The 10,898-nt window shown below is 41.3% G+C and overlaps 1 long non-coding RNA gene across 1 annotated transcript in view; it reads left to right on the top strand.

Annotated features, from left to right (window-relative positions):
- The window catches only part of LOC132537665 (uncharacterized), a 49,046-nt gene extending 38,887 nt beyond the window's left edge, over positions 1 to 10,159 (top strand). Inside the window, exon 3 of the long non-coding RNA XR_009549129.1 lies at positions 9,461 to 10,159. This is a non-coding gene — a long non-coding RNA (uncharacterized LOC132537665). The remainder of the gene's footprint in view (positions 1 to 9,460) is intronic.
- The last annotated feature ends 739 nt before the right edge of the window (positions 10,160 to 10,898 follow it).

Raw genomic sequence — 10,898 nt, forward strand, 5'->3', positions numbered from 1 at the left:
GGGGGAGGTGAAGAGGGGGGAGAGACAGAGAAACACCTGCAGCCCTGCTTCACCTCTTGTGAAGCTTCCCCCCCCCCCCCCCGCAGGTGGGGACCAGGGACTTGAACCTGCATCCTTGCATACTGAGCGCTTAACCAGGTGTGCCACCGCCTGGCCCCCATGCAGCCTCATTCTGAGGAGATCTACACAGAAAGCTGAGTAAGCACAGCTCCTCAACTGAGGACATAATAATATATACAATATTTCTTAAATCAGGGAACACTAAAATTTGCCACAGATTACAAAGCAAAACAAGTGAAAAATTAAAATGTAATGGAACTAACAACAGTTATGGGCCAATGAAATAGCTCAGTTGGATTATGTGCTAGTTTGCCAGGTTTGAGCCTAGGTTTGAGCCCAGTCCCCACCACATTGAAAGAAGCTCTGGTATTGTGATCCCTTTCATTCTCTCTACCTCTATATAAACTAGATAGATAGATAGATAGATAGATAGATAGATAGATAGATATAAAATAAAGCAATAGCTTTAGCAATATTAAGTGCAGTAAGAAAAGCTGAGTAAAGTGAAGATAGAACAATGACAGAGAAACTATTAATTTTCAAACAAGACTGAGGAAGTTGCTCAGCAATAGAGCACAGGTCATGCAAGCCTGAATCTTCCCAGGTTTAATCTCAGCACTACATATACCAAAGCTGAGCAGTGTTCTGATCTCTCTCTCTCAAATAAATAAATCATTTTCTACAGTTTCAAACAAACAATGGACTTTTAAAAATACAATATTTGAGTTAGAGAATGTAATAGATAGGATAGGGGTAGATGGCATAATGGTTATGTAAAGAGACACTCATGCCCAAGGCTCCAAAGTCCCAGGTTCAATCCCCCATACCACCATAAGCCAGAACTGAGCAGTACTCTGGTAATAAATAAATAAATATTTTAAAAAATGTAATAGATGGACTTAATAGAAACAAGAAGAAACAGTTAATAAACTTGATGAATCAGAAAGCTTTCATACTATATAGAACAGAGCTGAGTTTAAACAAACACTTAGGGACTGGGAGATGGTTCACCTGGTAAAGCAGAAGTGAGGACCCAAGTCTGAGTCCCTGGCCACCACATGGGAGCACCATGAAAGGGGGAGTTTCTTGCACAAAGCACATTTTGCCTTGCACAAGGACCCAAATTCAAGCTCCTGGCTACCACATAGAAGTATCGTGTAAAGGGAAAGCTTCATGGGTATAGAGCAGTGTTGTGGTATCTCTCCTTTTCTTTCTCTCCCTGTCTCTATTGCTCACCCCTCTATCTTGGGGTTGGGGGGAGAGTTCACCAGAAGTGGTAATAATTATACAGGTATGAAGTCCCAGAAAACCTCTAGAGGAAAAAACTAGATTATCATCCAGTTTCTCCATAGAAACTATAAAGACCAGAAAAAACTGGCAGGACATATTGAATATATTTATTTAAATTTTTGAATGGAAAAGACCTCCACCCAAGAATACTGTATCTTGCTAGGTTATCATTTCATACTTGAAAGAGTGATGAACAGCTTTTCAGACAGACAACAGTTAAAGGCATTCACTACCACCCAGCCAGTCCTACAAGAAATATTAAAGGAATATACATAAAAAGAAATACTAAGTGACCTTACTCATTTGGGGTAAATAAGCAAAGCAAGGGAACAAGCAAAGCCAAATAAAGACAAGCCCTTGAACTCGGACTTCAGAACCAAGGTTACTAACGGAGATGGAGTTTGGGTGGGAGTGTATTACCAGGGTAGAGGGGTCCAATAGACTTTGGTGGAAGGATATTGGTACTTTGGTGGTAGGTGTGGTATGGTTACACATTCTGAAGAGGTGTGAAATTGTACTTCTAAAATAGTCACAGTCTTGAAGGGACTGGGTGGTGGCACATTGGTTGAACACCCATGTTACACTGAGCAAGGACCCAGGTTCAAGCCCTTGTTCCCCACCTGCAGGGGGAAAGCTTTGTAAGTGGTGAAACAGTGCTGCAGGTCTCTCTCTCTCTCTCCCTCTCTAGATCTCCCTTCCCTCTCAATTTCTGGCTCTCTATCCAATAAATAAATAAAGATAATAAATGTAATGAAATAAAATGGTCATAGTTTTGTAAACTCTAAGGCTACCAAAAAAAAAAAAAAAAGGGAGTCGGGCTGTAGCGCAGTGGGTTAAATGCACATGGAGCAAAGCTCAAGGACCAGCATAAGGATCCCGGTTCGAGCCCCTGGCTCCCCACCTGCAGGGGAGTCGCATCACAGGCAATGAAGCAGGTCTACAGATATCTTTCTTTCCCCCTCTCTATCTTCCCCTCCTCTCTCCATTTCTCTCTGTCCTATCTAACAACGACATCAATAACAACAGTAATAACTACAACAACAATAAAAAACAAGGGCAACAAAAGGGAAAATTAAAAAAAAAATTAAGTGGCTCAAGAGCTGACACAGTGGGTAGAGTGCTGGACTTACAAGCATGAGGTCCTAAGTCCAAGTGCTAACATCATATGTCAGAGTGTTATTCTGGTTCTCTCTCCCCTTCTCATTAATAAATATTTTTAAATAATAGAATTTTTCTTCCTTTTTTAATTTTAATTTTTTATTGCCATCAGGGTTATTATTGAGGCTTGGTGCCAGCACTATGAATCCACCACTTCTGGCAGCAATTTTTTTCTTCCACCTTTCTATTTTATTTGATTGGCTAGAGAGAAATTGAGAGGGGAGAGGTAGATAGAGAGGGAGGGTGAAAGATAGACACATGAAGACCTGTTTAACTTCTTGTGAAGCTTCTCTCCTGCAGATGAGGAGCAAGGTCTTGAACACCTGTCTTTGCGCATGGTGATGTGTATGTACCATTGCCTGGCTCCCTAGAATTATTATTCTTTTTTAAAATTTTTATTTATTTATTTATTATTTTTTAACCAGAGCACTGTTCAGCTCTGGCTTATGGTGGTGCAGGGGATTGAACCTGGGACTTTGGAGCCTCAGGCATGAGAGTCTGTTTGCATAACCATTATGCTACCTACCCTCTGCCCTAGAATTATTATTTTTTTAATTTATTCTCTTTTGTTTCCCATGTTGTCTTATTTTTGTAATTATTATTGATGTCATTGGTGTTGGATAGGACAGAGAGAAATGGAGAGAGGAGGGGAAGACAAAGAGGGGGAGAGAAAGATAGACACCTGTAGACCTGCTTCACCGCTTGTGAAGCAACGCCTCTGCAGGTGGGGAGCCGGGGGCTCAAACAGGGATCCTTACTCTGGTCCTTGCGCTTTGCGCCACTTGCGCTTAACCCATTGCACTACCGCCCGACTCCCAGAGTTATTATTATTATTAAAGGACATCTTTTTACTTCATGCATTCCTTTCATAACTGAATGAAATGAACAGATTTCACACAAACATAACTAAACAGATTTAGCACAACTTTATTTTATTTCACTATATTATATAACCAAGGCACATCTTAACTGAGATGTTTCCTCAAGTCTGCTTAGTTCTATCCATTTACCAATCTAAATATTTCTTATTCTTTTAATTTTCTTTTTTAAATGTTTGTTTATTTATTTATTTATCTATTTATGAGAGGGATAAGAGTAGAGAGAAAGGACCAAACATCACTCTGGTACATGTGCTTCTGGGGATTGAACTCAGGACCCCATGCTTGAAAGTCCAACCCTTTATCCACTGTGCCACTTCCCGGACCACCTAATTTTCTACTTTACGTTAACTAAGAATTAAAAACAAGATATACTTATTAGAACTATATATCAAATGATATGATCTAAATGAGAGTTTAACATTTTTCCTAAAAGAAGTATATGAGCCTTAATATCTTTGTATTATCTCTTTTGGTTACTGAGGAGTTTGTATGCAGGCACATGGATTTCCTAAGTGTTAAAAGCATGTCTTATCCTAGATAGATGGCATAATATCTGTATGTTCATATGTATACCTTGTTTTGTTGTGCTTTACTCTGTTGTATGTTGTAGATATTGCATTATGTCTATACAATGTAATATTGTCTATACAATAATAGATATCTATACATAATGATATTGCATACTCCATTATAGCAGCCTGGGAGGTGGTGCAGTGCATATTGTTGGACCCTAAGGCATAAAGTCCTGATTCTATCCTTGGCAATACATGGGGCAGAGTGATACTCTGGTTGCCTTTCTCTCATAAATAAGTAAATGACTCTTTAAAATACTACAGTAGGGAGTCCGACGGTAGCACAGAGGGTTAAGTGCACGTGGCACAAAGTGCAAGGACCTGGGAAAGGATCCCAGTTCCAGCCCCTGGCACCCCATGTGCAGGGGAGTCGCTTCACAAGCGGTGAAGCAGGTCTGCAGGTGTCTGTCTTTCCCCCTCTCTGTCTTCCCCTCCTCTCTCAATTTCTCTCTGTCTTATCTAACAACAACAACATCAATAACAACAGACTTGCTTTATTTTTACATAGAATTGATAGGTTTATAAATGAATTTGAGATTTGTGTTTAAATACTTAATAACAACTAGGCTGGGAGTCCGGCGGTAGTGCAGTGGGTTAAGCGCATGTGGCGGGAAGTGCAAGGACCGGCATAAGGATCCTGGTTGGATCCCCTGGCTCCCCACCTGCAGGGGAATCACTTCACAGTTGGTGAAGCAGGTCTGTAGGTGTCTATCTCTCCCCCTCTCTGTCTTCCCCTCCTCTTTCCATTTCTCTCTGTCCTATCCAAGAACAAGGACATCAATAATAACTGCAACAATAAAACAACAAGGGCAACAAAAGGGAATGAATAAATCTTAAAAAAAAAAAAAAACTAGGCTTAAAATTTATAACCATTGGGAGCTGGGCGGTAGCACAGCGGGTTAAGCGCACATGGCACAAAGCCCAAGGGTTGGCGAAGGATCTTGGCTCAAGCCCCCAGCTCCCCACCTGCAGGAAGTCACTTCGCAAGCATGAAGCAGATCTGCAGGTGTCTTTCCTCCTGTCTTTCCCTTCTCTCTCGATTTCTCTCTGTCCTATCCAACAACAACAGCTATGACAACAATAACTACAATAAGCGCAACAAGGGCAACAAAATGGAGAAAATGGCCTCCAGGAGCAGTGGATTCATAGTGCAGGCACTGAGCCCCAGCAATAAATCCTGGAGGCAAAAAAAAAAAATTTCAACCATAGTAAATTAAATATTAATTAAAATGCAAGTAGTGTAATAAGCTCCTTCCCATGCACAAAAGTCCTCTCTGTCATTTAAAATCTCAACTGGCAATTGCTATAGCTATAGCCTTATTTTTGCAGAGAGGAAACTATCGTCTCAAAGTGGTGGGTACTGTCATATATATATATATATATATATATATATATATATAATTGTTATTTTTTATATTTCTTTTTTTTCTTTTTTATTTATTTATTACTGGATAGAGACAGAAAGAAATTGAGAGGAGAAGGGAGATAGGGAGGGAGACAGAGAGACACCTGCAGCCCTGCTTCACCACTTGTGAAGCTTCCCCTCTGCAGGTACAGACCAGGAGCTTGAACCTGGGTCCTTGTGCACTGTAGTGTGTGCACTTAATCAGGTGAGCCATTGACAGACCCCAATACTGTTTTCCAGTACAAAAGACACCTAACTACAGAGGCCAGCACACTCCTCCATTTTTCTTTCTTCCTTTCTTTTTTTTTTTTTTTTTTTTTTTTTACCAGAGCACTGCTCAGCTCTGGCTTATGGTGGTACAGGGAATTGAGAATTGAACCTGGAGCTTTAAAGCCTCAGGCATAAAAGTCTTTTTGCATAGCCATTATGCTATCTACTCCTGCCCCCTCCATTTTTCCTTATCTCTGTATAGACATCCATTTCCACCGAAAATAATAAGTTATGAATACACAAGCTAGAGGCATATACACCAGTATAGCAACACCAATCTTTTCTGGAGTGAGAATTATGGAAATCTGTTGTCTTATTGCTGTAATATTTAAGCTTTGAGTAAAAGGAGTTCTCTATACCTTAACTTCATCTTTCAACTAATCTCTCCTGAAAATTAAGAATTAGGAGAATTCTGTGCCTCTTTACATTTTAATTCCTTTTGTGTTATTAATTAGCAGTTTGTTGTTAATTTAATCATTCATTTATATCTACATTTTTTTTTAATTCCTGGTTAGCTTAAAATACCCCCTTAGATGGGCAGCTTTACTAGGTGAAAATCTTACTAATGCCCTCTTCACATAGCCCATAGAGTTACAGTACTATTGTACTTTTTGTGCAAGCTTGTTTTGTTAAACATATTAACGCTGAATCATAATTGTTTTCTATTTATCCATCTTCCCTATTAATATGTCTTTTCTTAGGGTCTAGCATAAAACTTGGTTAATTAAACCACAGTTAGCAGTTATGGAAACTGAAATGTGCTTTGCATAGGCAGTTAGATAAGTTTTTATCTTTCTGTAAGCCTTTTCTTTTTCGTTTCTTAACTGTTTGGCCTAATACACACTCAAGACTTGAAATGAGTTAAAAGTGAAGTGAAAAGCCTGTCATAAACCTGAAAAATTGACTTCTCTGAAACTCATTCACAAAGAGCAGCTGAGAATGGAGAGGAGAATCTAGTCTTTGCTTCTATGCAAGTGCAGTTGCTCTCAGACTATGCTGGACACCACATCTGATCTGTATTTCTCAGGGTCGACATTCTACTTAAAAAGAAGAAAAAGACAATGAACCTTTTGTTAAAACTATTATTTTTAGACAGTTGGAGGCCAGCAATAGTTCGGATATTTATCATAAATCTAGTATATTTGTATTGTAGTGTATGCTGAACAGTTTCAATGGCGGAAATCTCGAGGTAGAAGTAAAGTGTAGCATATGGTGCAACCCTGCAGACCTCCTACTCTCCCCGCCTCACCCCCACTTTCTCCCCTTCGAGGCAGTTCCCAGGGTGGAGAAGTGAAAAAAAAAACAACACAAACTCTCTTAAATGCTTTTTCATGGACTGGCAATCCACACTGGTCACTTAAGCAGTGTGAAACGAAGAGCGAAAAGCTGCGAGTCTGCCTGGTGATGCTCTTGAGAAAGGTCTACATCTCGTTCTGGGAGTGTAGCTTCTTTTGCCAAGGTGGGTTGGCAACACCATCTCGCGGCCCATTTAGGGAGGTCCTGCTGCCCCACGCTCTAATCTCGCCCCAGGTATCTTCACACCTCTATGAGACTCTTTGCGGTTCCTGAGTCTTCCCCCACCCGCTGCTTCCACTTCTAAAGCCACGCCTCCTCGGGGGTACCCAGAGTCCCCGAGACCCCACCCGTGCAGTGTGGACCCTAGACCAGGGCTTTTTTATTTCTCATCTTTGAGTCCCTCAGCATTGATTTTCCTTTTTCTTTGCTCTCTGTTCCTTTCCTTTTTTCTTTTTTCCTCTCCTTTTCTTTCTTCCTTTTTTCCTTTCTCTCTCCATTTCTTGCCGTCTTTCCCTTTTTTTTTTAATTAAAAAAAATTGAGGGGTCAGGTGGTGGTGTACCCAGTTGAGCGCACATATTACAATGCTCAAGGACCCAGGTTCAAGACCCCAGCCCCCATATGCAGGGGTAAGGCTTTGGTGAAGCACTGATTGCTACAGGTGTCTCTCCATTTCTCTCCCTAACTCCCCTTCCCTCTCCATTTCTGGCTACTCTATTCAATAAATAAATTAAAATAACAACATTTTTTTCTTAATCTGTATTATTTCTTGGGTAGAGACAGCCAGACATGGAGAAGGAAGGGGATAATAGAGGGAGTGGGGAGACAGAGAGGCACCTGCAACAATGCTTTACCATTCACAAATCTTCCCCCTGTAGATGGGGACTGGGGCCTCCAAGCCAGGCCCTTGAGCATTGTAACATGTGTGCTCAACCAGATGCACCACCACTTAGTTCTCTCTCTCTCTCTCTCTCTTCCTTTCTCTTGTATTTGTTTGTCTGTTTATTTATTTTAATGAGAAAGATACAAAGACCAGATACTGCTTAGCTCAGCTCTGGCTTGTGGTGGTACTGGGGATTGAACCTGGGATCTTCCAACCTCAGACATGAAAGTCTTCATAACCATTATGCTGCCTCCCCAGTCTAACCCCTGCTTTCTCTGCTCTACTGCAAATAGATCTAGTGGAGACAGGGTGTGGGTGAACACAAGATGTTTTTCCACTTGGTCCCTATCTAAGTCTGGAGGGGTCTGCAGGCTGCAGGTGTCTTGCTAGTAGAGCAGCATCTGAAGAGTATCTCTGTACTGAGAGCCTGAAGGGGAGGGGGAATCCTAATGATGCCTTTGGGTATTTGTTCTAGCTTCTTACTGTGTGCCCCACTAAAATAGAAATGATGAGAAAGTGGGCTGATAGGTAAATAGGCTGTTGAAAGAGAAATATAGCAGAGTTGGGAAATGCCAAGCCAAAGAAAAATCAAGGAGCAAGGACATGGGAGGAGTATATTTTTTTGAGGAGAATCCAGTGTCAAAAATACAAATGGCTAGAATCACCATCAAAGTATCACTAATTTCAAGCTGCCTTTTAATTAGTTACAGTTCACAGGATACCTGTTATAGTAGACATCTGACACCATGCAGATTGAATTCAGTTAGCAACATTTAGAGAAATGCAAATGTGAAATAGAGACATAAGGGAATGGGGAGATAGCATAAGGCTGTAAGGCCCCAGATTCAACCCCCAGATTCAACCCCCAGCACCACCACAAATCAGAGGTGAGCAGTGCTTTGGTCTCTATCTTTATCTCTGTACCTCTCTCATTAAATAAACACATAAATAAAAAATTAAAATTTTACCCAAAAAGAAGTTAGAAAATTAGGTTATTGGCATCTTCAAAGTAACCTCCAGGTACCTGCAAGATAGCAGGAGGGAAATCTCCAATAAACATTTATCCCAGACATAGATGAAGTCATTGCCATTTGACTTTCCCTATCTGGTATCTGATTGTACTCACAGTAAATTACACCTCCCTTATGATTTAACACATACAGTTGTTTGCCTGTATTCTCAGATGCTGAAAACACTACCTTCACACTTGTACAGAATTAAAATGGGGGGGTGCATATCTTCTTCAAGTGTTTGGCATTGTACTCAATTATAGAAGCTACCCTTTAGTTTCTGTGAATTTTTGCTTAAGGAAGTATGCAGTTGTAAAACTTCATAACTGTCTATTCCTAGTGAAACTTTGTCCTTTAGGAATTTATTTGTGTCAAACAATTCTTTATTGAAGCATCATCCTTTGAAATAATTAACTGGGCTTTCCATAGCACCAGTGTTGATATCATCTATAATATCATGCATGGTGTCCATCAGCATTGCAACTCACAGACTGATTTGTCCCCAGAATCTCTTTGATGGTTACTGAGAATTCTCTAGCTAAAGAGTGGTGCTTTATTTGTTGAGCAATTTGACAGTCTGATCAAAAATGCTATGTCCACTGTACTTAATGTTTTCCTGTTTCTTTCTGTCTCTTAGTGATTCCTTGAAGGCTTTGACAATGAGGGAAGGAGCCAAAGGGACCACCTCAATCAGTCTGTCTATTCTGCATGGCCAGTTTTACTGTAATCCTCAGATCCCTTCAATCACCAGTTGCCTTGACAATGTCATCACTAAGGTTTTTGTTTGTTTGTTTTTGTTTTTTGAGACAAAGTGAGAGGACCAATCTTGGAGGTCAGGGCAGTTGTGGTGCTGATTTCCCTACAAGTGTACCTTGGTGGCATGATGGAGGCAGCTGGTAGCAGATGAGCCTGATTTGGGGAAAACTGAAGAAATTTACTGTGAGGAAACTTCCAGGAAAGATATCTCAGCATGCCAGGCTTGTGCTTGCCACAGGCTTGTACAACCCATGGCCTAATTTCTCTGCATGACAGAAAAGATCTATTTTTTTTTTCTTTTCCCTCCAGGGTTATTGCTGGGCTCGGTGCCTGCACCATGAATCTACCGCTCCTGGAGGCCATTTTCCCCCTTTTTTGTTGCCCTTGTTGTAGCCTCGTTGTGGTTATTATTATTGCCATTGTTGATGTTGTTCGTTGTTGGATAGGACAGAGAGAAATGGAGAGAGGAGGGGAAGACAGGGGGGGAGAGAAAGACAGACACCTGCAGACCTGCTTCACTGCCTGTGAAGCGACTCCCCTGCAGGTGGGGAGCCAGGGGCTCGAACCGGGATCCTTACGCCGGTCCCTGCTCTTTGCGCCACATGCGCTTAACCCGCTGCGCCACCGCCCGACCCCCAGAAAAGATCTATTAACTCTTCTCTTCCCCCTCTCAATCTCCCCCTCCCCTCTCAAATCCCCTCTACCCTATGAAGTACAAAGGAAAGGGAAGAGAAAGGAAGAGGAGGGGAGGGGATAAAAGGGAAAGTGGCAGATGGCTACTGGGAGCAGTGGATTCTGAAGATGGCAATAAAAAAAAAATAATAAAGTTAGGTGCCAGGTGGTTGCACACCAGGTTAAGTACACATAGTGCAAAGTGCAAGGACAGGCTCAAGGATCCTGGTTTGAGCCCCAGTCTCCCCACCTGAAGGGTGGGGCCTCTTCACAAGTAGTATAGCATGTCTGCCGGTGTCCATCTTTCCATCTTCTCTCTAGATTTCTCACTGTCCTATCCAACAACAGCAGGAGAAAAACAACAACAATAACAGTAACAACCATGGAAAAAAGATGGCTTCCAGGAGCAGTGGATTCATGGTACAGGCACTGAGGCAAAAAAAAAAAAAAGTTAGATACTTTCCATACCAAATACCAATAAACTCATCTGTTTTCTCTCCCAAATGGAAATTGAAATGAGGCAACACAAATATAATTTTACTCAGAGCAAAGCTATTCTTTGTACTTAAGCAAAGGGAGTAGCCATGAAACTCAAGCAGGTGTCCTGGCCGTTCCTGGAGGGTTGGAGTTTCACTTTTAAGCAAAGT

Source organism: Erinaceus europaeus, chromosome 3 (genome assembly GCF_950295315.1).
Source record: "Erinaceus europaeus chromosome 3, mEriEur2.1, whole genome shotgun sequence".
In the NCBI taxonomy this organism is placed as follows: Eukaryota; Metazoa; Chordata; class Mammalia; order Eulipotyphla; family Erinaceidae; genus Erinaceus; species Erinaceus europaeus.